This window comes from Cavia porcellus, unplaced genomic scaffold (assembly GCF_034190915.1).
Source record: "Cavia porcellus strain 051 isolate PalLab524CR breed Dunkin Hartley unplaced genomic scaffold, mCavPor4.1 scaffold_4, whole genome shotgun sequence".
NCBI classification, from domain to species: domain Eukaryota; kingdom Metazoa; phylum Chordata; class Mammalia; order Rodentia; family Caviidae; genus Cavia; species Cavia porcellus.
In genome coordinates this window covers 58,435,219-58,462,225 of record NW_026947487.1, presented here as the reverse complement: position 1 = coordinate 58,462,225, position 27,007 = coordinate 58,435,219, and the positions used below count along the sequence as shown (strand labels likewise).

The window sequence follows — 27,007 nt, the reverse complement described above, 5'->3', positions numbered from 1 at the left end:
ACTCCCAAAAGTTGAGGAAGGAGGATCACAATTTCAAGGGCAACCTGGGCAATTCATGAAAGGTGATGGGTAGAGGCTGAGGATGTAGTTTAGGGCCAAGACCCTGACTTCAATCCCCAGTATAATACATAATGCATACATATAATTTTTGAAAGTGGTGCGTTGCAATTGTGGCTTATTTGTAGAGCCACTCCTTGTATCATCCTATGTCCCTCCCTGCCCTACCCCCCAAAAAAAGAAAAGAGCCAGTACTTTGGAGGCAGAGGAAATTTGTGTTTGTGATAAGCCTGGGGTACATAGACCCCAACTCAGAAACAAGTGATTTTATTTTAACCTTTTAAGTGCTTTGTAGTAGTTGTAGTCTTAACATGGGATATAGATTTCTTACATGATAATACAATTTAGCGTTTGTTACTTATAAGTGGAATATAATTTTCTTACATTTAAGTCTTTTTTACTTAAGGTGCCAATTACCTGTTTTTTAACTACTAACTTCCAGCACTTCACGCTTTTGTTTACTTCCTTATTGGGGCTTTACTCTTATTTCTACCTCTTCAAGTGTTGCAGTTTAGTACTCAGGTCTGATTCTGCCTTGTGGAAGGAGTGTTTTGCTATTGTGGCCCTTAGAGATTTCTCATGAATTATTATAATGTCTCACTTATTTAACTTATGAAATATAACTTCCTGATGTTTACTTTGTTGTATCACCAGTTTTTAGGAAACATTTTTGCTCTTTTTCTTCCAGTTGGAAACCTGATCAAGTGACAGTGGGAGATCCAGAGAAAGGGAAGCCACATTCAATTGTAATTTATTTTTGGTTTCTATCTAGGTCACTCACTAAACAGATTTATGAATTTGCTAATTTATTATATTTTACTCCCATTAAGTACACAAGTGATCCATGCCTTCATGGACTTATGGTCTTATAAAGAACAAATACATGATAAATGTAAAATGACAAGATAAATTCAATGAAAGAAAAGAGCAGAATGCTGAGAGACAAATGGGGAAGATTTTTAGCATCTGTGGTCAGAGAAAGCTTCTCTCAGATGGTGATATTTAACACACAGCATAAAAAAATAAGCCCAAAAAGTAGAAGGAAAAGATATTCCTAGAAGAGAGAATTATGTTTGAAGAGAATCAGACAAAGAATTTACTATATCTTTTTAAAATACCACTTTGAAAAAAAATACCACTTTGAGAGTAGACTGGAGAAAGGCAAGAATAAAAGCAAAAATACACTGTAGTTATTTATGTAAGATGATTGTAACTGGATGTAAGGGTGGCAGATACAGACATGAATGAAAGTAAAAGGAGGTTCTATATATTTTCTTTGCATTTCCTCTGAAATACTTATATGTATGTGAGATGGGAGATGCAAAATGTGGGAAGTAGCAGGTGGACAGTTGACAGCTTCATGATAGATTCAGTGTCAGAGGAAAGGTGTCAAATTATTTCATTGATGTTTCCTGATATAAAGAACTAGATATGTGATGGAGTGTGATTTACTGAGATGAAAATGACGAAAGGGAAGCAGTAGGATCACTGAGAGTTTGGGACTAACTACATAGAGAATTCAAGTCCAGCCTAAACTATATAGTGAGACTTTTAAACTTTTTTTTTTTTAAGTTTTGAAACCGTCTCTAGCTAACTACCTCAAAAGACTGATGAGTCTGCCTTTATGGGAGTGGTACCTCAGGATACATTTAAGTATCTCTGTGATACTACACTGAGACATAGAGTGTGAAAAGAAAAGCAAGCTTCATGTTTATGTTTTAAAATCCCTGGTAACTGAGATCTTAACGGGTTCAGTTTTTGAACATTTAATATTCTTGTAATTCAGATCAGATAAGTAGATTTTAAGAGAATTGTTAAACTCAAAGGCAAATTGAGCAACTCTAATGTAAAAATCCAAAGTTGAAAATTCGAAAGATTTAGTTATCTATTAGTGGGGATTGAACTCAGGACCTGCTGTATGCTAAGCCAGTGCTTTACCACTGGGCTGCCAAAAGTGAAAAATTTTGAGTATTGACATGAGAACACAAGTGGAAAATTTCATACATGATCTCATTTAATAGGTTGCATTCAGAATGAAGGTGCACTAAAAATATTGCATAAAATTTTCTTCAGGTTGTGTATAGAAGGTATATATGAAAAAATGATTTTTATAATTAGCCTTGAGATATATGTATATGGAAATATTCTAAAATGTGGAATGCTTTTGGTCCCAAGCATTTTAGAAAATATCATCTAGGGCCGGGGATTTAGCCTAATGGCATAAGCGCTTACTTGGCAAGTGCAAGGTTGTGAGTTCAATCCCCAGTATCAAAAAAAAAAAAAAAAAAAAAAAAAAAAAAGACAATTATCATCTATATAATCTTAGATGAGTACACGTATTAGGTTGATAGTATAGAATATAAAAGTTGTGTAATCTTGATGTTCTTAGGACAGTAACACTTGTTATTTCTTAGTTTATGGGTAGTCTGATATTTACAGTTTTAGTAAGAGTAAAAAACTGTAGCACAGATAATCATTAGCCACTGACATAGCTATCAGACATTGATATTTTTGTTATAACTTGGTATTAAGTGAAGTTAACCAAGTAAATATATAGTTTTGTTTTCTTATTCCTATACTTAACAGCTTTCTTTTCTTTTAGACAAAATGTTACTGTGTGGTCCAGGCTGGACTTTAACTTGCTGTGTAGCCAGGCTGGCTTTGAACTCACCATCCTCTTGAGTACTGCAATTACAGGCATGTGTTACAAGCTACCTAAAACTTTAATAATTTTAAACTTTTATTTTTTGCTATATAGACATATTGTTTTAAACCTGCAAAAGAGATGATCTTGTTCAGTGGTCAAAAATAACTGTTAACATGTTCTTTTGTAAGAGAAAGAAAAAAATGTGGTTAGGATAATGGTTATTTTATAACTTGTGTATAAAATTTGTTTTATCCCAAAGTTTTACATTGAATCACAGGTCAGGCAAGTTTAGATTTTAAAATTCCATGTTTCTGTCTTTGCAGTATTTATCTTTTAAACATCACTTAGAGCTGGAGGTAGAGCTCATTTGGCATTTGCCAAGTGTGAGTCAAGGGTTGTTCCCGAACACTCCAAAAATAAAAGTCAAAAAGAGCAAGTAAATATTTATTACACTTTTTTGTTTCAAAGATTGAGCTCCTTTACCTAAAATAAATTACGGAATTTAAGGTTACAGATTTGTCACACTTAGTCTGTTTCACAATTGAAACAACGGAGGTAATAGAGAAACTCAATTACTTGAGGGACTCGACGCTTTCTGAGATTCCAAAATTTACCAAATTCACTGGTAAGAAACACTGGGGCTGGGGATTTAGCTCAGCGGCATAAGCGCCTACCTTGTAAGCAGGCAGTCGTGAGTTCAATCCCTGGTGCCAATAAAAACGAAAAAGACAAAACAAACAAATATAAGACACACTTAGTAGTTCTACTTTGATGAAAGTGTGTTGAAAACAGCAATGTACAGAATTGCTGAAATCCTTTTAAAGACCACGCTGTGTTTTATTGCCAGTTTTTTGGAATGCCATGTATTCTGTTATTTCTAAATATTTACTTGTTGTATTGTAATTTAGGATATTTATTTTGTGGTACTGTAGGTTAAACCTACGGAATACACTCCATCCTCTGGCCCTGTTTTAAATTTTGAGACAGTGTCTTGCTAAATTGCCCAGGCTGACCTTGAATTTGTGATTCTTCCGTCTTAGCTTCCACAAAATGTCTGGGATTATAGGCACGTGCCACTTTGCCTGGCTCAGTTAGTTTTTAAAAACTTCTTAGTTATAATACACATGCAGGAAATTATATATGTCACAAGTATGTAAGTCTGTGATTTATTATAAACATATCACTCAAACTACCACCCAAGTTAAAAAAATTTTCACGATCAGCAATTCTGAAGCTCCTCTTCATAGCTTTTTTAACTGCCATTTGCTTTCTGCCTTCCCAAGGATGAATATGACGTCTAAAACCATAGGTTAGTTTTGCCTGTTTTGAACTTCATTAAGTAGAGCCATAGAGTGTGTTCTTTAGTTTAATATTTCAGTGAGACTAGTCTGTTTGAAGTACCTCTTTCATTTAGTACCTCTTTCATTTTATTGATGTTGATTCTAATGTATGATGGACAATTTTAGTTTTGGGCTATTATAAAACTGATGTGAACATTCTTATACTTGTACTGCATAAATGTACAAATTTCTGTGTACGCATGTTATTCTAAAAGTAGAACAATTATGTGTCAATATGCATGCATTCAGCTTCAGTAATAATGTGTTACAATTTTCCAAAATTGTTATTCCAGTTTGTACTTTTTTCTAGCAATACATGAAAGGGCCAGTTAGCTCACATTCAGTTGTACAGTTTAACATGCTACATACTATATCTGATAAGTATTAATTTTTGAAGTCTCCAAGATAAGTATTTGATCACAAATAGCCATTTCCACTTAAATGAGATATGGTACAAAGGAATATAACATAATAAATACAAAAAATTTTTAGTTTACAAATAGGTACCTATGTTAGGGTTGTTGGATTATAGCAGATACTATAATCCTATAGAACAGAACTCTGTACATTTCAAGTAATAGTTGAATGGTAAAGAGACACTGTGCCTGTTCTTGATTGTTAGGAGGAGCATAGTTTTTAAAATAGATTGAACAGGGCCAGGGATTTAGCTCAGTGGCTTAAGTGCCTGCCTGGCAAGTGCGAGGTCACAAGTTTGATCCCTGGTACCAAAAAAAAAAAAAAAAAAAAAAACAAAAAGATTGGTAATGCTTCTCATCCTTTTGGTTAAGATCAAGTATAAAATAGATTGAACATTATACCATTTTAGGCGATACCACTTTTTTTTTTTTTGTCTTTTTCCTTTTTATCGGTACCAGGGATCAAACTCACGACTGCCTGCTTGCAAGGCAGGCGCTTATGCTGCTGAGCTAAATCCCCAGCCCTGGCGATACCACTTGTGAGGAATGAAAATATTTACCTATAGCTTAGTCAAGAAGCTTTACTAAAGTATACAGAGGAAGAGAAAAAATTTTGTCAAAGTGAATTGGATAGGTTTTGTTTTGTTCATTCATTTTTGTGGTGCCACAGATTGTACTTAGGCTTTTGCACTGAGTTACATTCATAGCCCTTTTTTCATTTATTTTGCAGCTGTATCTCACTGAATTGCTATGATTTAATTAAATTGTTCCATTGTCTAGATTAGGCTTGAACTTAGTATCCTTTTGCTTTATCCTTTTGATAGCTTTTAGATAATATGTCCAGTACAATATACTTTGAAATAGGGCTTTGCAGAAAGGGGGAAAAAGTATTGCAAAGGTATGTATTGTTTCTGAGATAGAGGTTTTTCAGAAATGACCAAGGTTTTGGAGCTAGTGATAGGGCATGGCATATGCATTACATAAAATAGGGACCAGGCTATTGTTTTGTTACTCTTAAGTCAGAAACTCAAGGACACTAAGATGCTATGTGATGTCCTGAAAATAGTATGAAATTACATTTTATACCTTTATATTAGTTATAAAAAAGAACTTTTTAAAGCAACGTAGTATTTCAGCAAAATGAAATTGAACTGCTCAACGGTTTGAATATGTGTTTACGTTTTAGAAGATTATATTAAAGATGTGTCAAGACGTAATTGAATTTGAAATGGTAAGTGACTTTGATAGACTTGAGATCTCTGCATAGACATCTATATGTGTTACACCACTTTAAAATCAATCAGTAGCAAGAAAATGCACAAGAAATAAAATTCAAGGTAGTGTAGTATTTTAGAAGCTGAGAAAAAGTGAAGTGATTAATTAAATTGAATTTAGAAAGTACTTAAACATACCTTCTTATTGACCAAGGAGTGTGGTAGCTGGTACTTGAAATGAGTAAGTCATAGTCTTTGTTCTAAAAGCACTTATAAATGGTATATGATAAGGCATGCATAGATAACTGGAGGTTTCTTATGAAATCTAGCATTTGTGTTTAGCCTCTGTTTTCTTTTTGGTTAGGAGTGGCAAAGTGTTTTCTTAGTGGTCAAAAATAGATTAAGAAAGCACACGGATTTTTTTGGCAAAATTACCATTGATAGTATACTTGTAATAATTGTATGAGGCCAGAAACTATACAAGACACGTAGGTCATATGAATGAAAAGATCCCCAAAGCATGTTGGAACAGCGAGGTTGGAGAGGCAAAAGACTCAGAAGCCTAATGGTCATGAGAAGGTTTTAATGACTAAGGCTTTTGGGACTGTAGGAAAGATGATAGAGATGACCACCATAAAGGTGGAAGGGAGGAGAAAGGAAGGTGGAAGGGAGATAGAAAGGAAGTTTACATTTATTAACATATATACATATATCCTTTTATTTTTCTTGTAGTGCTGGCAATTGAACCCAGGCTATCATACATGCTAGGTAAATGTTTCACCTCTAAGCTATACCCCAGGCCCAGGCCCAAGCACTTTTTTTTTTTTAAGTAAATTAACCTGGTTTCAGTTCTATTATTGTGAACTTCTCTCAGCTTCCTATTTTTTAATACTAATTTAAATTTATTTGACTTTATATATTTATACTTAATTTGGTGAGGGTGTGATTGATGTTCAGGACTGTTTCATTTAAATACTTTGACCTGTCTCAGTAGCAAGTAGGAAATTTGTAATCTATCAGAATAAAAAATTATTTGTCTTAAATATTTACCGTGAACAAGGGCCAAATTTTGTTTCAAAGATTTTCTGTATCTGTGCATTGCAAAGTGATTCTAAATTGTGAATACAAAGTGATTGAATTTGGTTAATGCCTAGCTATCTACATAGGAAGATGTTAATAATATAAGCAGTAGGTGAGTACTAGACATGTGGCTCTCAATTCTTCTAAACTAAACACTCAAAAAACCAAAACAAAACATCCCTACTTGAAAACATGATCTGTCTGCATTCATTCATGGTGGAATCTTACTAGAAAGGAAGGGGAAAAGGCAAGGCCCAAAGCCCAGTCTTTTTTCCAGTGGCTAAAGATTATCTAGCCTTCCTAGTAGTATAGTTTGAAAACACTGCTTACACAGTGCTTTACTTGAATTATTTTACAGTGGTTCTGTGAGATTGGTTCTGTTAAAATCTCCATTTTACAGATAAGAAACTGAGCTGCATATCTGCATATGGTGAATAATGAAGCCAGAATTTTAACCATACTAAGTCAGTTTCCACTGCCCATAAAACTACTATGCTATAAGGTTCTTGTAGAATTATTTTCCAGTTGAAAATAGGACTCTTACTGAGGGATAGCTGGGAATTCAACTTTCAATTGGGTCATTTGGGGTTCAAAAGAAAGCCTTGGTAAAAAAATATCCATAACAATGTCAACCTGTTTAACCATGTTTAAGTGTGGAATTCATTGGGACTCTACTCCCCTCTTTCCACCTGAGGATTGAGCCCAGAGCCTTTACCTTGAGCTAGATCCTTAGCCCTTGTTATATTTTAAAATTTGAAAAAGTCTTGCTTTATTCATTAAGTTGTCCAAGTTGGGCTCCAACTTGACATCCTCCTGCCTCATCTTCCCAGAGTGCTGGGATTAAATTCTCCATCTCTTTTTTTAAAAAATATTTTTATTTCAAGACAGGATCTTGCTAAATGTCATAGGTATCCCCCAACTTGTGGTCCGACTGCTTCAGCCTCCTGGGTGACCTGTGCTTTTGTCATTGTGTCATACTCAATGAGTGTATTCTTAAAATCATGAAAGTAATAAAGAGGCACTTAAAAATGCTTTAGAATCTCATCTTTTGGAGTAACTACTAAGGATTGAGAAATTTTATGACACTGAGTTTCTGAAAGCATTTGATATTTACCTTATGCCAGGAATTGTAGTATATGTTAGGGATAAAAAGGATAAATAAGAACTGGTCTGTACTTACCTTGTTTAGTAGATAAATAAGTAGATTAGAAATAATATAATGTGTAAAATATAGAATAGAAAAATTAGTTTGTAAAAATTTTAAGAGGGAGAGTGTTTAAAAGCTTCCTAGTTATGGTGCCTAAATTTAATTTCAAAAACAATTGCTTTCCTTACTACAAAAAGACTAGGTGATTTAGGTGTAGAAAACTTTGGTACATATTAGTGCAGGAATGAGAACTTCAAGCATCATCTCAGTGTGGTTAAAACATAGGTTACCTTTTTGGGAGATTAAAAGATGAAGGGATAGTATTTCAAGGCAAAGAATAAGATAGCAAGTGTGCATGATACTGAGAAGGCAAAGAAAAATTTTGGGGTATTGTTGATTAGTACGATTGAATTTTTTTAATTGAAGATGGAATCCAGGACCTTTACACTAAGTTATATCCCCAGCCCTGTTTTTTTGGCTACCATAATATGTCTTACTATCTTTCAAATAGCTACTAATGCCATCAGATTTAACAAAAATGAGACAGAAGAGAATAAAACCCAGCCCAACAAAACTGTGAAGAGATAGGGTTTCTGTATCAGGATCGCTTTCTGATAAGGCTTAGATTCCCACGCCTGCCTGGTCCAGGAATGGGGCAGACTCCTGGAGAGAGGCTTGGGTGTGGCTGTCCCCCTTCCAGTGGCAGCCTGCATGCACATGGTGTTGTTTTCCAGGTGGGGATCACCTCCTGGAAAGGCCCCTGGTTCTCTCCCAGAGTCCGTGAATGTCCCCAGCCTTTTTCATTTTTTAAATTTTGAGACTGAGTCTCACCAAGTTGCTCAGACTGATCTCAAAATTACGATCTTTCTGCCTCAGCTACTCAAGCACTGGGATTATAGGTGTGCATCATCATACCTGATGAGTACAAATACTTTTCAAATGCATTAGAAAATAAGTACAGTATAGTGAAATTGTATATAGCCTGTAAACAGGCTTCAGTCTTGGTAATAACTCAGCAGGTCAACATAAACTCTTATGTTCTTAATTCTGCATGTCAAAATTATTGAGCACTTAACTGTATTTTAGGACTGAATATATTCTTTGTAGATCTTGCCACCCTTCTCAACCTGTGATTTATAAAGTAAGGTGAGAAAATGAAGAACCTCTCAGAAGTTACACAGCTTGGCAGTTGCAGTTAGATTTGAATTTATACCTGAGCTCTTTCATCTATACTGTGATTGACTTATGTTTGCTAGATATATTTCTAGTTGATTTGTGAGTATAATGTGTTTTCCCATTAAACAGTTGAATGTATAGATTATGCAGTTTATTAGAGGCATGTCAAGGATATATGGAGCAGAAATACGGCTGCAGTTTTATAGATTTAAAAGTAAAAATTTATAAATATGAAATTAATTTCAGTTCATATTATGAAGAATTACTTTTAGGGGCTGGAATGTAGCTCAGTGGCATAGTGCCTACCTAGCAAGTACAAGGTCCCGAGTTTGATTCACAGTTAAAAAATTACTTTCAGAATACTTCGGTTAGTTTTCCAGGCCTGCAAATAGGGTTATGGTTTGGGATTTACTTTGTAAGTATCTTTTATTTTACTTGCTGTTAAAATAAGTATATTAATACCAAAGGTTAGATTTTATAGCAGATGATAGTGCTTATTACTAAAATAATCTTTTAAAGTATATAAATATATATATATGTTTCAACTTTGAAAGAGAAAAAAATTCTTGCATATGGTACATTGTGAAGGAAACCTGAGGATATTATGCTAAGTGAAATAAACCAGTCACAAAAAGACTGACACAGCATGATTGTATTTATATGAAGTACAATACTTTCGATAGTCAAATTCAGACAAACTTCCTTATTTTTGTTAGGTATGTATATATTTATAATTGCTATATTATTTTAGTAGATTAAATTTTGGTAGATTGTCTTTTGTCTTCTTGTAACCTTTTTTTGGGTTATTATATTTTTCCTACTTTTCATTTTCACCTTTATAGCTTTGTATGTAAAGTTAGCCACTTGTAGACAGCATGTAGATGTATCATGTTTTTTGTTTTATTTTTATCCATTTTGTCAATTTTCTTCCTTTTAGGTAATTCATTTATATTGAAAATAATCACTGATAAGGAAAATTTATTTTAAGATGGTACTGTTTACTTTTTTAATGTTTTATATGGTCTTCATCTTTAATTGTCTTTTTTTGTACTTATTTTTTTTTGTGCTGTATTATTTTGATTCCTTTTTTTCTTTTCTGATTTGTTTCTTCGTTTATTTGAGACAGGGTTTTACTGTGTAGTCTAGACTGATCTTGAACTCAGTATGTAGTAGCCCAGGCTGGCCTCAAACTTGTAGTGATCCTTCTGCCTCAGCTTTCTCAAGTGCTGGGCTTATAGGTCTGTGCCACCTCACCCAGCCCATGTATATTTTAAAAGTTATTTACTCAGTGATTGTCTTTGAGATTGTACAACCAACAAAATTTAACAAGCTATTTCAAATGCCAGTTTAGTTTTGATAGTATACAATACATACTTTGCCCTTAAACTTGTGTCCTTCTGCTTTTATATTGTTGAAAGATTCCATATGTGCTCATTTACAGAGGCTTAACATAATTGCTTTATCCCTTTGCTTTTAAGTTCATATAAAAACATTTAACATATCAAAAATACAAAAGTAGTGGCTTACTTACTTAGTTTCTTATTTATGCAGTACTAGGGATTGAACCTAGGGTTGCATACCCCAACCCCTTTAAAACTGGCTTTTGTATTTATTTAGGTACTTTTACCTGTGTTGCTCTTTGTTCCTGGTTTCAAGAGCTTTCTTAGTCTTTTCATTTTATCCTAATGTAATACCATAAGCATTTCTTTTAGGACAACTCTACTAATAACTCCTTTAGCTTTTGTTTATCTGAGAATGTCTTAATTTCTCATTTAAGAGAAAGTTTTTTTTAAAAAAAGAGGATTGATTCTAGGGTCTTATGCATACTAGGCAAATGCTTTATCACTGAGGTACATCCCCAACCCCTTTTAAGAAATTATAGACAGGATTTTGTTAAGTTTCCCAGGTTGATCTAAAACTTGTGATCTTCCTACCTTAGCCCTCAGAGGATAAGATTAAAGTAATGTACTTGGCTTTTGTGAAGGCATATTCTTGGCTTTTAATTATAGGAGTTTTAATTTTTGATTGATTAAATAAATCACAGTGGTTTCTCCCACCCTGCAGTACTAAGAATCAAAACCAGGGCCCCAAGCGTGCTAGGCAACTAAGTAATCTACTGAGATACATTCCTGGTCTTACCTTATTTTGAAGATAATTTTTGTGTTGAGTAATTAAAAAGCATAGGTGTAACTTCCAGAGTGTATATTAAATATTTTACAGGACTGATTTCTGTTTACTATTACTAGCTTATTTTAATATCGTTAAGTTTCAGTTTTATTGGATAAAACATTTGAGAAAATAACTTGATCAAATTTCCCACAGTAATTTACCTACTTTATTTTTAGTTAGAAAAATCAACTTTGTAAATACTTATCAAGTACAATTCGTAATTAGTTGATGAAAATCAATTTTCAAGTGATCATTACGATTTACATTTTGTATAAAAGATGTAACAAAATTAGATGTTTTAAATAATTATGACTGCCAGGGATTTAGCTCAACGGCATAAGCGCCTGCCTGGCAAGCACTAGGTTATGAGTTTGATCCCTAGGACCAAGAAAAAAAAATAAGACTGAAGCAAAGTAATTATGGCTGTATTATTTTTATTCTTAAGTTAACTATATTGAGATATAATTTAGATACTATATAATTCAACCATTTGAAATGCATAATTTAATGGCTTTAATATATTCACAGAGTTAAGTACATATCCCTATATCCACGTTTAGATGTTTACTTTAAAAAAAGGGCAAAAAAACCACTCTGTAATTGTGGCTAACATTCATCTATCACTCTACCCACCTATCCTCTTCCTATGTTTAGGTAACCACTGATCTTCCTATCTCTATAGATTTGTGTACTATTGACATTTCATGTAAATAGAATAAATACTAATTATGTGGTTCTTTGTGACTGGCATTTTTTTTCTCTTACTTAGCCAAATGTTTTCAAAGTTTATTTATATAGCACTTACTTCTTTTTTTATTTTTTGGTGCCAGGAATCAGACTCAGGACCTTAAGCTTGCCAGGTAGGCACCATGCTGCTGAGCCATTTCCTCAGCCCATCTGCATTTATTTTTAATTGCTGGATAATAGTCCACTATATTAATATACTGCATTTATCTGTTCACCAGTTGATAGACACTTTGTATGTTTCCCTTTTCGACTATTGTGAATAATGCTGCAGTGCACATTGGCAAATGTCTTTCTATTTGAGTCTGTTTTCAAGTCCTTTGTGTATATGCCTAGAAGTAGAATTGCTGAATTGTCGGTGACTTTATGTTTAACCTTCTGAGGAGCTGCCTGACAGCTTTGAGACTATATTTGAGATTATAATCCCACCAGTAAGGCGTGAGTTCCAACCTCTCCATATGCTTGCTTTTAGTTATTTTTTTTTCTTTGCCCATTTAGTGTGTGTGAACTGATATTTTATTTGTAGTTTTCTGATCACTAATGATGTTGAGCATCTTTTCATATGCTTATTGGCCATGATCAAAAAAATCTGCACCAAGGCATGTAATAGTCAAGAGTCTAGAAATTCAGCACAAGAACTGAATATTAAAAGCTATTAAACAAAAGAAATCATCAATAAAGAAAAGTCCATCAGAATCATAGGCTTCTCAACACAAACTGTCAAGTCAAGGAGAGAGTGGTAGGAAGTATTTCAAATCCTGAAAGAAAACAGTTTCTAGCTCAGATTATATGCCCTGCAAAACTATCCTTCAAAATTCACGGAGAAGTAAGATACTTTTGTGACAGCAAGTATCTGAAGAAATTCATGAGCACCAATTTTTTTGAAGAACATTCTAGCAAAAGATAATAAGGACTACAACTTCATGAACCCCAACAGAATGTATCCACCAGGCAAGGCACACAATTAAGGTGGGGGGAGGGAACCAACAACAGCAAAATAACATGACAAGAATAAGTCAATACATATCCTTAAAACCATCATTGTTAATGGTCTTATTTCACCAGTAAGACACAAATTGGCAGAATGATTTAAGAAGCACAATCCAAGAGTATACTGTATACAAGAAACACATTTAATTAAAAATTCTTAGACTTAAAATCAAAGGATAGAAAACATTGCTCCGTGCAACAGTAGGAACCCAGAAAAGTAGCAGTGTTAGCTATTCTGTTTGCAAAGTGGATTTCAGACCAAGACTGATAAAAGTAGAAACAAAGATGGTCAGTATATCCTTTTAAAGGGAGCAATCCAACAGATAACAATTGTTTTATTGGCTGTTTGTATGTCTTATTTTGAAAAATGTCATTCCAGATCCTTTGCCAATTATGTAAAAATTTTGGATTATTTTCTTACAGTTCAGTTTTTTATTTTTTATTTATGTATTTGTCTTTTTGATACAGGGTTTCACTTTGCAATAAAGGCTAGCTTTGAACTCACTTTGTAGCCCAGGCTGACCTTAAACTCACAGTGGTCCTCCTACCTCAGCCTCCCAAGTGCCGGGATTACAGGCATGAGCCACAACACCTGGCAGAATTTTTTTGTATGCTCTGGATACATGTCTTTCATCTATATGATCACAAAAAATTTTCCTTTTTCCATTTTCTCCATTCTCCATTTTCTTGGTGGTTTCCCTTGAAAGGCAAAAGATTTTAATTTTGATGATGTCCCTAAACCTTTTTTTCCCTTTTTCCCCATACTACGAATCAAACTCACAACCTGGCGCTTGCTAGGCAGGCACTTACGCTGCTGAGCTAAATCCCCAGCCCCAGTCCCTAATGCTTTTTATGTCAAAACATATTCGTTTTTGAAATTACATACATTTACCATTTGACTAGTAGCATACGATACATTGTGGCAAGTGAATAGCTTTATTGTTTACTTTTGCTAAAATGTGTGTTAAAGATTTTTTTACATTGTTGTTAGCTGTGTTTTCTAAGTCTTTATATTCTCTACTCAAGTTTTCATTTTGAAACTGAAGAAATTTTTATTTCCTAGATTTTAATTATCTTATACTTTAATTTCCTAGGTATTACCTCCCTCCTCTGCCTTTTTTTTTTTTTTTTTTAATGGTACTAGGGATTGAACCCTGAGCCTTTGCACAGAACTGTATGCCCAATTCATTTTTTAATTTTGAGACAGAGTCTCACTAAAGTCACTGACCTGCACTGAGGGCTCAAAGTTGTAACCCCCTTGCTTCAGCTTTCCAGACTGCTGAGATTATAGCTCTTGTCCACCATATTTAGCACATTCTGTTTTTATAAGATAGTTTTCCCACACAGTTGATTAGGTTTACTTGACAGCGTATTTAAGTTACAAATGTTTTTTAAAATGTATCCATTATAATTATAAATCCTTAGATTTGAGGAACACACCTTAGAATTTTTAGATCAGATAAGATATAAATTCATAAGCCTATCAATCTTGTTTAAACATGAAAACTACACTTAACCTAAGTATTCACTTATGCCACATTTCAGGAAATATGATCAGAACGCACTTTAAAGGTTGTACAGTCAGTCACCAATATGCTGCTGAACTGCTCTTCCCAGTATCTCTTAAAGTTTTTCTCTTTTGAAACAGAGTCTGCCTAGGTATAGTAGTTCAGGCAGGCCTTGAATTCACTATGTAGCCTAGGCTGAGCTTGAACCCTCTATATGGCTGCTGCCTCAGCCTTCCAAGTGCTGGGATCACAGGTATGTGCCACCACAGCCAGCTTCTCTTCTAGTCATGCTTACCCTGTATTAAACCTAAATATGCAGATTTAGTACAAATTTCTCTCCATTTTCATGTTTCACCATTTTAGGTCCATCAGGACTGTATATATATTTTTTCCCACAGCTTTACTTCATTCTGGTAGTGTGATAAATAGTTTATCAGTATAATTCTAATTTGTATTTATCTTATTTTGGAGGAGTTTATGAACTGACTGTGCTCTTTGATCATTTTTATTTGATTTTTTTTCTGACTGATTCATAGGAAATACTGATGTAAGAAATGAGCTGTTCATCAGTGAGTTGAAAACATTATTTCTTAGATTGCTGTTTTTCTTTTGTATTATTTTGTTTATTGTGGGACTGGGAATTGAATCCAAGAGCTTTGCACTGAGCTACATTCCCAGAACCCCACCTTTTTTTTAAAATAGGGTCTTGTTAACTCAGTAGGTTGTTCAAACTGGGTTTGAATTTGTAATTCTCTGCCTCAGCCTCCTAGAGTGCAAGGATGTAATCTAATTCATGAATCGGTTCGTGATTATTTAATTTATGTAATTTGGTTCATGAGTCTTTTATTTCACATGAATTTTTTTTTAAATACACATGGATTTTGTACCATGGACAAAAAGCAAGTATCTTTTTTGTTATTTTCTGGTATTATTGTGGTTTTTCCTTTTTTGTATCTCAAATTTGGTTTGAGAAACAAGGCAGGCTTTAATTGTGTGATCATTCTGAGTGCTGGGATCATAGGCATGTCCCACCACAAGTTGTCCTTGCCCAGTTTTGTGTGTAATTTGCTGGGCACTAGATTTTGCAGCCTACATGTTGTAAAATTGGTTATCTATGCTGAAAGTAGGACCTCATAGTTAGAAACTATTAGGTTTAATCCATGGTTTCCTTCTCTTGAGAGTCTGTCATATATTGGTTCTGTTAACTGTTACATTTATTGTCCCAATTTAAAGTCACCTTGTTAAACTTTTTATACTTTAAGAATGATAATAAATATTGAGCCAGACGGGTGAGGATAGAAATATTTAATTAGCATTGTTTAAGTATAGTTAAAGTTAGTTACTAGCATTCAGCTAGCAAACTGTAAAATTCTGTTCTACCCATGATGTATACTTAAATGTTCTGTAGAAACTTAAGGAAATAGGTACCTTTGGACCAGTAGTGAAATTTTATTTCTGTAACATTAAGCCTTTTATTGTAGCCCGTTTATTTTTTGCGGTGCTGTGGATTGGAAAGCCTTTTCTCTGAGGTACAGCCCCAGCCCCACCCCTTCCCAGCCACTTTTTATGGAGACGGGATCTTGGCAAGTCATTGAATTGCCCAGGCTTATACTCACAGTTGTCCTCCCTCAGTTTTCCAGGGGGCTGGGATTACAGGCGTGTGCCACCACATCCATTATAGGTAGAATGTTTCATATTTTTCAGGTAGAGAGGTGATATTCTCTTTAGAAAGAGAATTTTTACAGGAGGCATTTCTTTTTTGTGAATTCAAAAGTTGCAGTAAGAAAAAAATTTAGATTTGATGTAAGAAACCTTTAACAGGTATTCAGGTATAGTTTGAATGTTTTAACAGGGATTAGTGTTTACAAGTTCACAGACATGATTTTTTAAAACAAAGAAATAGTAAATGCACTTAAATTTGGAACTTTTTGTTATCTTCAAAATGACTAATACTGCCTGGCAAAGTAGTATAAGCCTATAATTGAAGCTACTTAGGCTGATTCTAGTAGTTGGAGGTCAGCTTAGGCAATATAGCAAGACCTTTTCCTCTAAAATAAAAATTTTAAAAATGTAGTATCTCCTATGGGTACATCCTCAGTATTTTAGTCACTGTCATTAAAGAGTTGCTATTGACTTCAACTGTGAATGGCTACCAGTAAAAACTGTTTCACCATAGTAATATTACTCAGGTGTTAAGTTAGTGAAGAAATTTTAATCAGTGAAATACTCCCTAATGCCTCTAGATAAAGTCCAGATTTCTTGGCTACTAAAAGCCTTGGAATCTGACCTCTACTGGCCTTTTGATTTCTCCGTTTGACAAATAGTGTGCTTAACAATATTGAGTAGGGGGGCTAGGGATTTACCTCAGCAGCATAAGCGCCTGCCTTGCAAGCAGGCAGTCATGAGTTCAATCCCTGGTACGATAAAAAGGAAAAAGGCAAAAAAACAATAAACAATATTGATTAGTTCCCAAAATGCAATGTCTTACCTCCACTTTGGGCGTTTTTACAGTCATTCCTCCGTACCCTTGCTGTTTTAAGGAAAAACACAAGAGAATTAGATGATTGTAAAAGCAGTTTTGCAGCTAGCGGAAGTGGTACACACCTGTAGTCTCAGCACTCTGGATTATAGCACTCTGGAGTGAGGTAGGATAGCATATTTGAGGCCAGCTTGGATTTTTTAGTGAGGCCATGTTTCAAAAAACAACAAAAAAGCAGCTTCATTCTCTAATGTGTATTAAGTTTACTGGTAAAGAGAGCATTTTATCTTTCAGGTAGAGAGGACTGTTATTCTGGTTGTGTTTGTTTGTTTTTTGAGGCGGATTCTTGCTTTGTACTTCAGGCTGGCCTTAAATTTATTGCATAGCCCAGGCTAGCCTCACACTCACAGTGATCCTACTGCCTCATCCTCCTGAGTGCTGGGATTACAGGTGTGTGCCACTATGCCTGGCAGGACTATTAATCTTAAATTTTATTTTTTAGATATGAAAACAAAAACTGATTTTTCTCAAGGTCCTGTAAGTCTAGCCTTTCTAATACAATCATTCATTTATTTACAAAACTTTATTGTGTGCCTAGTATGCTAGAAAACATGATACAAAAATGATAAAGGTATTCCTTTTTCCTAATAATATATAGTCTAGTGGAATGAAGACAGTCTAGTATTACAGTACAATGTGATTTATGGTTTGAATAGAGTACTAGATTGAGACCTAGTTCAGGAGAGACCATCCATAGGAGCAAATAATAAGCAGAATACTTCCCAAGTAAATAGCTTGAAAAGCTATAAATAGTTAATCAACAAAGTAAAAGTTCTTATAGTACAAGTTTAATATTGTGATACGAATTTAATAATAAAAATGCTGAAGGAATAACATAGGAGACTGAATAATTTGGTAGGGATCAATAATTTCTAGGTGAAATGAAATCTAGATTTTTTTTTAGAGCAATTCATTTAATAGAGCAATATCGAGAGACATTTGTAGAACATTAAAAAACAAGTATAAGACATTGAGGAAAGTCAATTTGCAACAGAGGTATACTTGTGTGCATGAGTTCTGTTATAAAACATTTACTGACTTATTTTGTTTTTATTTTTAAGGCTCTGCTCAAATATCTCATCTCTATGTCTTTCTTTTTCATTTTTACTGGTACCGGAGATCAAACTCATGACTGCCTGCTTGCTTTTAAGGCAGGCGCTTATGCCGCTGAGCTAAATCCCCAGCCCCCTCTATGTCTTTCTTGACCTTTTCCAATCATAATGATTTGGTATCTGTTCTGTGCTACTATCATGCAATACTTTGTATACTTCACTGTTAAAGCATGTATCACACTATTCATATTTTTTTCTTTTCCTCTAGTTTATGCTTTGTTTTTGCAGTACTGGGAATTAAACGCATGGCCTTCACTCTGATCTTCATACTCAGCTCTTTTCATGTATCATTATTATTATTATATTGTCTTTTTGAGACAGGGTTTTGCTATGCAGTTCAAGGTGGACTTGAACTCACTTCTTTTTTTTAAAAAGATAAACATTTTATTTATTTATTGGTACTGGGGATTGAACTCACGACCATGTGCTTGCAAAGGCAGGCAGGCGCTTATGCCGCTGAGCTAAATCCCCAGCCTTTGAACTCACTTTTTTTTTTTTTTTGTCTTTTTCGTTTTTATCGCTACCAGGGATCGAACTCACGACTGCCTGCTTGCAAGGCAGGCGCTTATGCCGCTGAGCTAAATCCCCAGCCCACCCTGAACTCACTTTTGTAGCTCAGACTGGCCTTTAACTCCATGGATCTTTTTCCTCAACCTCCTGAGTGTGGGATTATAGGTGTATGCCACCAAATCCAGCTCATTTATTAAGACATGGTCTTGCCAAGTGGCTCAAATACCCAGGCTGGGCTTAAATTTGGAATCCTTCTGCTTCAGCCTTGCAGAGTTCAGGAATTTATGGGCATACACCACTCTACCTGGCTATGTTATGACTTGTTTCAATTTATTTTATTAGTGCTTATTAATTATATATATATATATATATATATATATATATATATATAGAGAGAGAGAGAGAGAGAGAGAGAGAGATATTATTTTATTTTAAAGAGGATAAAGTAGAATAAAATCAATCAAAACAAACCAGTATAAGAGATGCAGGACTTCAGAACATTATGAAATCAACAATAGTTACCATAATGTCTTTTGAGGTCTTCAAAATAGCTGCAGATGACTTTGGTTATGGTAAAAGTCAAACAGAACAAAATAGAAACAGTAAAAACAAAACAATGAATGCCGTAAAGGACTTCAAAACAAGCCAGTAGTAAATCCAAAATTGCTACCATAATATATCTTGCTATTTTTGAAACAGCTGCTCCTGTCATTGGAGTTAATGTAAACAAAAGAGAATAAAACCCAACCCAGTAAAACAGTAGAAACAATATAGAACTTCAAAACAAGACCATAGAGAATGAACAGTGGCTACAACCCTCAGGAGATTCCTGCTAGATGCCACACTGCATATCACTGTCCTCTTAACCCTATGATCAGACCATTGGCCCTAGACCTGTAATGTTAGTGAAACACAAAAGCACCACAGACATCCAACTTTGATAGCTATCATCACAGCCTGTGTTTTCCTGGATAAGCCAGTCACTTATATGAGGTTGGGGGTTGGACTATTGGTACTTCTTGTTTGCCAGCCTACTTGCTGCAAGGGGGCTGGGTTCCAGCTGTTCCCAGACCAGCGAGGTCTCACACATGGTGCTGGTGTCCACACTGGGCTTGCTTGCTGGTGTAGCCTTGTTCTCTCCCCCATCCCACCCATTCCCCTAACCCTGTGCACGAGTGGTGCTGACTCAGGAAGAGGCCTGGGTCTGGCTGTTCCCGAGTGCTTTTTAATTTTATAAAATACAACTTTTTAGAGTTTATGTTTTGATCATATACATCCTATCATTGCCCTTCCTTAGACTCACTATTTTCTTCTTGTCTAGTAAGTCTGCATCTACTTTCATGTCATGTTTATTAGATTACACACAGTAGGGGAACATGTGATACTTGTCTGAGTCTGTTTAAGTTTGCTTAACATGATAATCTTGTTTCATTCATTTTTCAGAAAAAAGACAAAATTTCTTTGTTCCTTATGGCTGAGTAATACTCCATTGTGTGAGCACACAATATTTTCTTTATCCACTCATCTGTTGATAGTCCCTTAGTGCAGTTCTGTATCTTGGCTCTTGATTGTGCTACATTAAGCACAAGTATGCAGGTGACCCCATAGTGTGCTGACTTTAATTCCTTCAGGTGTGTAATAGCAAGGAGTGGGGTAGGTAGATCAAATGGTAGTTCTATTTTTAATTTTTTGAGGAAAGCCCATACTGATTTCCAGAGGGTTGTACTAATTTATATTCCCATAAGCGGGTTAGAGGGGCTTTCCCCCACAGTTCTTCCCCACATTTATTTGTATTCTTTTTTTTTTTTTTTATTGGTACCAGGGATTGAACTCACGACTGCCTGCTTGCAACGCAGGTGCTTTTGCCGCTGAGCTAAATTCCCAGCCCCTATTTGTATTCTTAATGATAGTTAATTTGATTAGGGTTGAATGAGATCTCAGTGTACTTTTGATTTGCATTTGCCCAGTGGCTAAAGTTGTTGAACATTTTTCACACACTTACAGTACTTCTGAGAAATGTCTGTTTAGTTCTTTTGCTCATTTATTGATTGGGCATTATTTCTGATGGTTGTGATGGTGAGTTTTTTTGAGTTCTTTATATATTCTATATATTTTTATATATTGATTTCCTATTAAAGCTGGGAAAGATTTTCTGTGGGCTGTCTTCACTGTGTTGGTTGTTTCTTTTGCTGTGCAAGACTTTGTAAATTTGATATAGTTCCATTCATTGAGTCTTGCTATCTTCTTATGTTACCAGAGTCCTTTTCAGGAAATCTGCCTGCCCTGTGTCTTCAGATGCTTCCCCTATATTTTCTTCTAGCAGTTTCAGTTTCAGATCTTAAGTCTAGGTCTTTGATCCATCTTGAATTGATTATTGTACAGAGTAAGAAGTAGAGATCTAGTTTCATTCTGAGTAAGCATATCCAGTTTTCCCCAGCACCACTTATTGAAGAGGTTATATTTTCTCCAATACATATTTTTGACTCCTTTGTCCAGATTGAGGTGGTTGTAATCAAATAGGTTTATTTCTGTGTTTGCTAACATTTCCAATGGTCTGCATATCATTCATTAATTCACTTATTTATTTGACAGAGTTTTTTGTAGTTCAGGCTGGCCTTGAACTCACTATGTAACCCAGACTGGCCTCAAGCTTGCAGCGATCTTTCTGCCTCAGCCTCCCAAGTGCTGAGACTACTATAGGCGTGTTCCAGCCATAGTCTGTTCTTATGCCAGTACCTGCCGTTTTTTGTTACCATGGCTTTGTAACATAATTAGAAGTCAGATACTCTGATGCCTCTAAAATTACTCTTTTTCTTTTGACTTACTTTGGCTATTCTGAATCTTCTGTATTTCCATGGGACTGTGAAGATTGTTTACCTAGGACAGTAAGAATGTCATTGGAATTTTGATGGGATACATTGAGTCTGTGGGTCACTTTTAATAATAAGATCATTTTAAAATTTTAATTCTGCCAATTCTTTTTTTTTTTTTTTTTTTTTATGAAAATCCAACTTACGACCTCGCACTTGCCAGGCAGGCACTTATGCCGCTGAGCTAAATCCCCTGCAATTTTGCCAATTCTTGTGTATAGAGGTTTTTCATCTTCTGGCATCTTCAGTTTGTTAAATCTTAAGTGTTTCATAATTTTCATTGTAGAGATCTTTCATCTAATTGGATAGGTTGATTCTTAGGATTTTTTTTTTTTTTTTGGTACCAGTAATCAAACTCAAGACGTTGCACTTACCAGGCAGGCATTGTACTGCTGAGCCATATCTTCGGCCAATTTTTTTTTTTTTTAAAGCATATTGTAATTGCAATTATTTTCTGATGTCTTTCTCAGCTGGTTCATTACTGGTATGTAGAAAAGGTCTCCACTCCCTACTGAGGATTGAACCCAGGTTTTACAGTACCAGCCCTTTATAAATTTTTTTAAGTTTTATTTTTATTTTTATTTTGAGGCATGGTCATGGTAAATAGCTAAGTTGACCAGGCTGAACTTGAACTTGTGATCCTCCTGCTGACAGTGCTGGGATTAACAACAGGCACATACAGCTAAACTGTTGATTTTTTAAATGTTGATTTTGTATCTTGGATTCTGAATTATTTTTGAAGGCAAGAATTCTGAACTGTTGATATTTGAGTCCGTGTTGTATAATCATTATATAACTGGCATTGGATAAATGTAGAAATGTATACAAATAATTTTACTTTAATACTAAGTATGTAGTTCAATTACAAGAAGTCTATCCCTCAACCTTACAAGAATTCTGTTCCTCAGATGTACTCCCCTCTGCTACCTTACCCCACTCCTTACTCGGGATTGAATTCAGAAAGCTGGGTACCCAGACCCAGGCTTTTTTTTTTTTTTTTCTCCAGTGGCCCTAGAGATTAAACAGAGAGCCTTCACATTAAATTTACATCCTCATGGCCCCATTCCTTCATTTTTTATTTTGGGACAGGATCTCTAAATCACTAAGTTACCCATTTGGGGTCAAATTTGCAGTCTTTTACCTTAGCCTCACTGAGTGCTGCAATTACAGGCCTAGGCCACCATGCCTGGCTCCAGCCCTTTTTAAATTTTTATTTTGAGACAGGGTCTCACTAAGTTGCCCACACTGGCTTCAAACTTACAATCCTTCTGCCTTAGCCTCCCAAGTAGCTGGGATTACATGTATGCATCACTGTTTCTGCTCAGATATGCAGTACTGTTTTAATACATGTAATTTATAAGATCCCTTTTGTCAGAGTTCCAGTTGATATTTCTGGTTTATTTTATGTTGCTCTATTTGCCACTTTTCTCCTTTTGCATAATGTTGGTTATGGGCATACTGCTTCCTAAACATATACTGCATTGCTGTCATGCTTTCTTTTTTCTTTTCTTTTCTTTGCCTTTTGTTCTTTTCTTTCTTTCTTTTTTTCATTCTTTATTCTTGAATCCTTTGCCTAGCCTTCTCTTACAACCCATTTATAAGGATCCCCTCAATTGCTACTACCTGCTCATTTTAGTTGTTCTCGAGTAACTAGTCAAGTTTCCATAAGATGAACTTAACATCTCTTTTAAGCCACATTCATCATATTTTATTAAGTATATAATATGCTTTTCTTATACCATTCTCTCTTCCCACTTGCATTTATAGTCTTAGCTTCCTGAGGTCAGGGATGTTGATGGTATATGCAAAGATATTGGATGTATTGGAGCTGTCCATAAACATTTGCTTAAATAAGTGCTTTTAGATCTATGTGTTTTTTGAGGTTGAAAGTATTACAGACATTTTCTAAACCAAAGATAATATGCCTTAAGAGGAATTTCAGTAAACATTATTTGTAGCATAAAACCTCAAATCCAGAATCATGGCATATTGGATTTTATGGGCATTTTTTTCATAGTTCATGATTCTTTTTTTTAATTTTCATAGTTTAGATGTTTTTAATGCTTAGGTGTTTTGTTTTTGTTTTTTGAGACAATTTCCTTTGTATTTTTTATTTTTTGGTCTTTTTCATTTTTATTGGTACCAGGGATCGAACTCATGACTGCCTGCTAGCAAGGCAGGCGCTTATGCCGCTGAGCTAAATCCCCAGCCCCGACAATTTCCTTTGTTATCCAAATTACCCATAAACTGACTACGTAGCCCAGGAGAATCCAATTTGGAGCAATCTTCCTGCCTCAGTCTTCCAGAGGTTGGATTACAGAAGTGTGCTGCTATGATTAGCCTTAGTCCTTCATGTTTTATGGTTCCTTTCATGTGTGTGTGTGTGTGTGTGTGTGTGTGTGTGTGTGTGTGTGTGCGCACGCATGTGCACACATGCGCATGCATATGTGACATGAGATTGAACCCAAGGTCTTTATCCTGAGCTACATTGGCAACCCTTTTTATTTTTTATTTTGAAACTGAGTCTTGTTAAGTTACATGATGCCCAGTTTATACTCAAACTTGGGATCCTCTTGCCTCAGCCATCTAGGCATGTATCACCATATCTTAGCTAGTACTTACCTTTGTATCTATAGTTGATTATTATTTGGTGATGTATTAAATGTGTATTTTCTTATTACAGTATTTGCGTCTGTGTTTGTTTTGTTCCCCATCAGATGTTCTTCCTCTGTGCTTGCCTTCATTAAAGTCCATAACATGAATTGCAGTAGTCTGTTGACTTGTCTCTGTCCCCCTTCACAGGTCATGTTATTCATCATCTTAGTATCTGAAAGGTGCCAGTAAATGTTTATTGGATGGCTCAATAACAAAATTGTTTCTTAAATTATATTGCCACTTTTTATCTCTTTTAGGTAAGCCTAAGGTAGAAAACTTTGTTTTAGCTAATGTACAATAATTACAAAAATTCAAAGAGTAACCCACTGTTTTTCTTGAATGGAATATTATTATTCTGGTATGTCATAAATTTATTTTTAGAATAGCTTAACTCAGGCACATTCCTAAAAATCTTAGCATTCTGGGAAGCTATGGCAGAAAGTTCAAGCCTAGTATTTGAGTGACTTTAGTGAGACCCTGTCTCAGAAGTAGAAAAAGGGTTGAGGATGTAGCTTAATGTGAAGGAAGGCCTGGGGTTAATGTCCAGTACCACAAAACAAACAAAACACTTAAAATCTTTAGTTATTTTATTTTTAGAATAAAAAAAGCCCGATGTATGATGCGTTTTTTTCTAGCACTCAGAAGTCTGAAGTACGATTGCTGCAAGCTGAGGCTAGCCCAGACTATACTGTGATTTCAAGACCAATCTAAACTATATAACAAGACCCTGTCTCCAAAAAATACAAACCTTTAGTAAATTCACAATGTTTTGTAAGGTTACTATCACAATAAATGATACTATCCAAACTAATGTTATATCATTCAGGTAATCTACTCTTACCATTCGGTTGGGGAAGTTTTCTGTAGTTATCAGTTCTAAATTCTTAGGTGATAATTCTGATATTCAAGAAATTAATTCTAAGATGCATGCTTTTACTTTTATTGTCTTTGAAATTGAGATGTGTCTAGGTAACTTTGCCATGCTTAGAATAGCTGTTATTGCTTGTGTGTATTGAAACTTAGTTATATGTATGATTGCTTTTAATGAGGCTGTTGTATGATTATTAGTATTACACATTTATTTACTATTTAAATGTCATCCAAAAGATTACAGTGTCACTTGGCATTTAACCAAAAGTTACTGAGTGTGCAGGATTGCACAGAAATGGGAGCAGTAAATTGAATTTAGTGAAGCAAGTATTTGTTGTTAAAGATATGATACAATTTTACATTTCCTTGAAAAGCAACAACCAAGTATTTTATTAACTAAGCAAAAATCCCTTAGAATAAGTATAACTCTAAATAAATTTAAAATAATTATACAGAAGTTTAAAAAGTCAATTTAATTGGCAGCATTTTTCTGTATGGTGTATCAACAAATGATGTTCCTTATGAAATATTGGATTCTATATCTTCTACTGTATTTTATGTGTTCCATTTGATAAATCATGCATCAATATAAAAGCAGAAGGCATCACTTTTCCAAGTTAATGATTTAAGTATATATTAATATTCCGTAGTCATATCTCTAAAGCTGAGTATAAAGTATGTTCTAGAGAAGTTATTTAACTACCTTACTTTTTGGTCAGTGCTTTTGTCCACATCATATAGTCCTCCATGTGCACATTCTCATAGTTTAAACATTTTTCTGTTTTTCTATATTTTATCTAAAGCGATATATTTATTAATGAGATATTTATTATATAAATCTATCATGATTGATAAATTGTCACTTTTTCAGGTGAAATTATTCCAGGTCTGGTGGTTCTTATTTCGTAGAACTTTTAAAACCATTTGTTCATTTAAAACTGTTTGTTTGTTTGTTTGTTTTGGTCCCAGAGATGGAAACCAGGGGTTTCTTTGAGACAAACTCTTGTTAAATTGCCTGTGCTAGACTCAATCTCATGTTTCCCTTGCCCCACTTCCCAAGTTGATGAATCACAGGCATGTACCACTGTGCCCCATATAAGCAGAATTTTTTTAAAATTTGACTTCTCAAATTAGAAGTTTTGAAAAGTTTCTTTAGCTGTCAGTGTTTGAATAAACTAGTCTGTAGAGGTTCATGTACTACAGTTGTGGTTCTCTGTATAAGACAAGTGGGGACAGAATCATAAATGATCTTTTTAAGAATATTTGGAATAATGCAAGCCTAGAATAATAACATTTAGCTATTTAACCTCAGTGGATAACTTAACTGGATATTTTTACACATAAGGAATGTGTGCGTGTGTGTGTGTGTGTGTGTGTGTAATATACATACATACATTAGTAATTGGCTGTCTGTATCCTAGGGTTCTCCCTTAAAGGATTCAACCAGTTACAGATACGTTTAGAAGAGAAAGATTACATCTGTACTGAATACTGTACAGTCTCCCTCCCAACCCATGGCATTCCTTAATCAATACAGTATAATGACCACTGTATAGAATTTATATTGCATTAGACATTAAAAGTCACCTGGAGATGATTTATGGTATACAGAAGTGAAGGTTATTTGTAAATTCTAGACCATTTTTGGTAATTTATGGACTTTGGTATTTGGGTGTTGGGGTTGTGGAACCAGTTCCTCTATGACACCAAAGGAGTATAATCATTTTTCTCTTGACAGTCATAAGACTAGTGTATTGATTAGTTCAAGCAACTACTTATTTTTTTGTTTCTTAGCATTTGCATAGTTTAGTAAATGCTGTATAAGCAACTCATATATTGCTAGTGATTTAACAGTGTGATCTTAGGGATGGAGTAGTGACTATTAATTGATTATCAGAAAGTGCTTGCATTTGTTTCACATATTTTTAGACAGTTTCACTGTGAAGAATGCTGCTTTTCTTTA

General features: G+C 34.7%; 1 protein-coding gene across 13 annotated transcripts in view; it reads left to right on the top strand.

Annotated features, from left to right (window-relative positions):
* Chd9 (chromodomain helicase DNA binding protein 9) overlaps positions 1-27,007 on the top strand; it is a 243,065-nt gene that overhangs the window by 69,280 nt on the left and 146,778 nt on the right. The window contains exons 2-3 of one of the 13 annotated variants that reach the window (XM_063247112.1): positions 746-803; positions 2,660-2,754. The exons of 11 other annotated variants lie outside the window; for them this stretch is intronic. The gene's annotated coding sequence lies outside the window, so the exon portion shown is untranslated. Of the gene's footprint in view, positions 1-745; positions 2,755-27,007 lie in introns of all 13 variants that reach the window. One more of the 13 variants, XM_063247109.1, reaches the window with a different exon arrangement.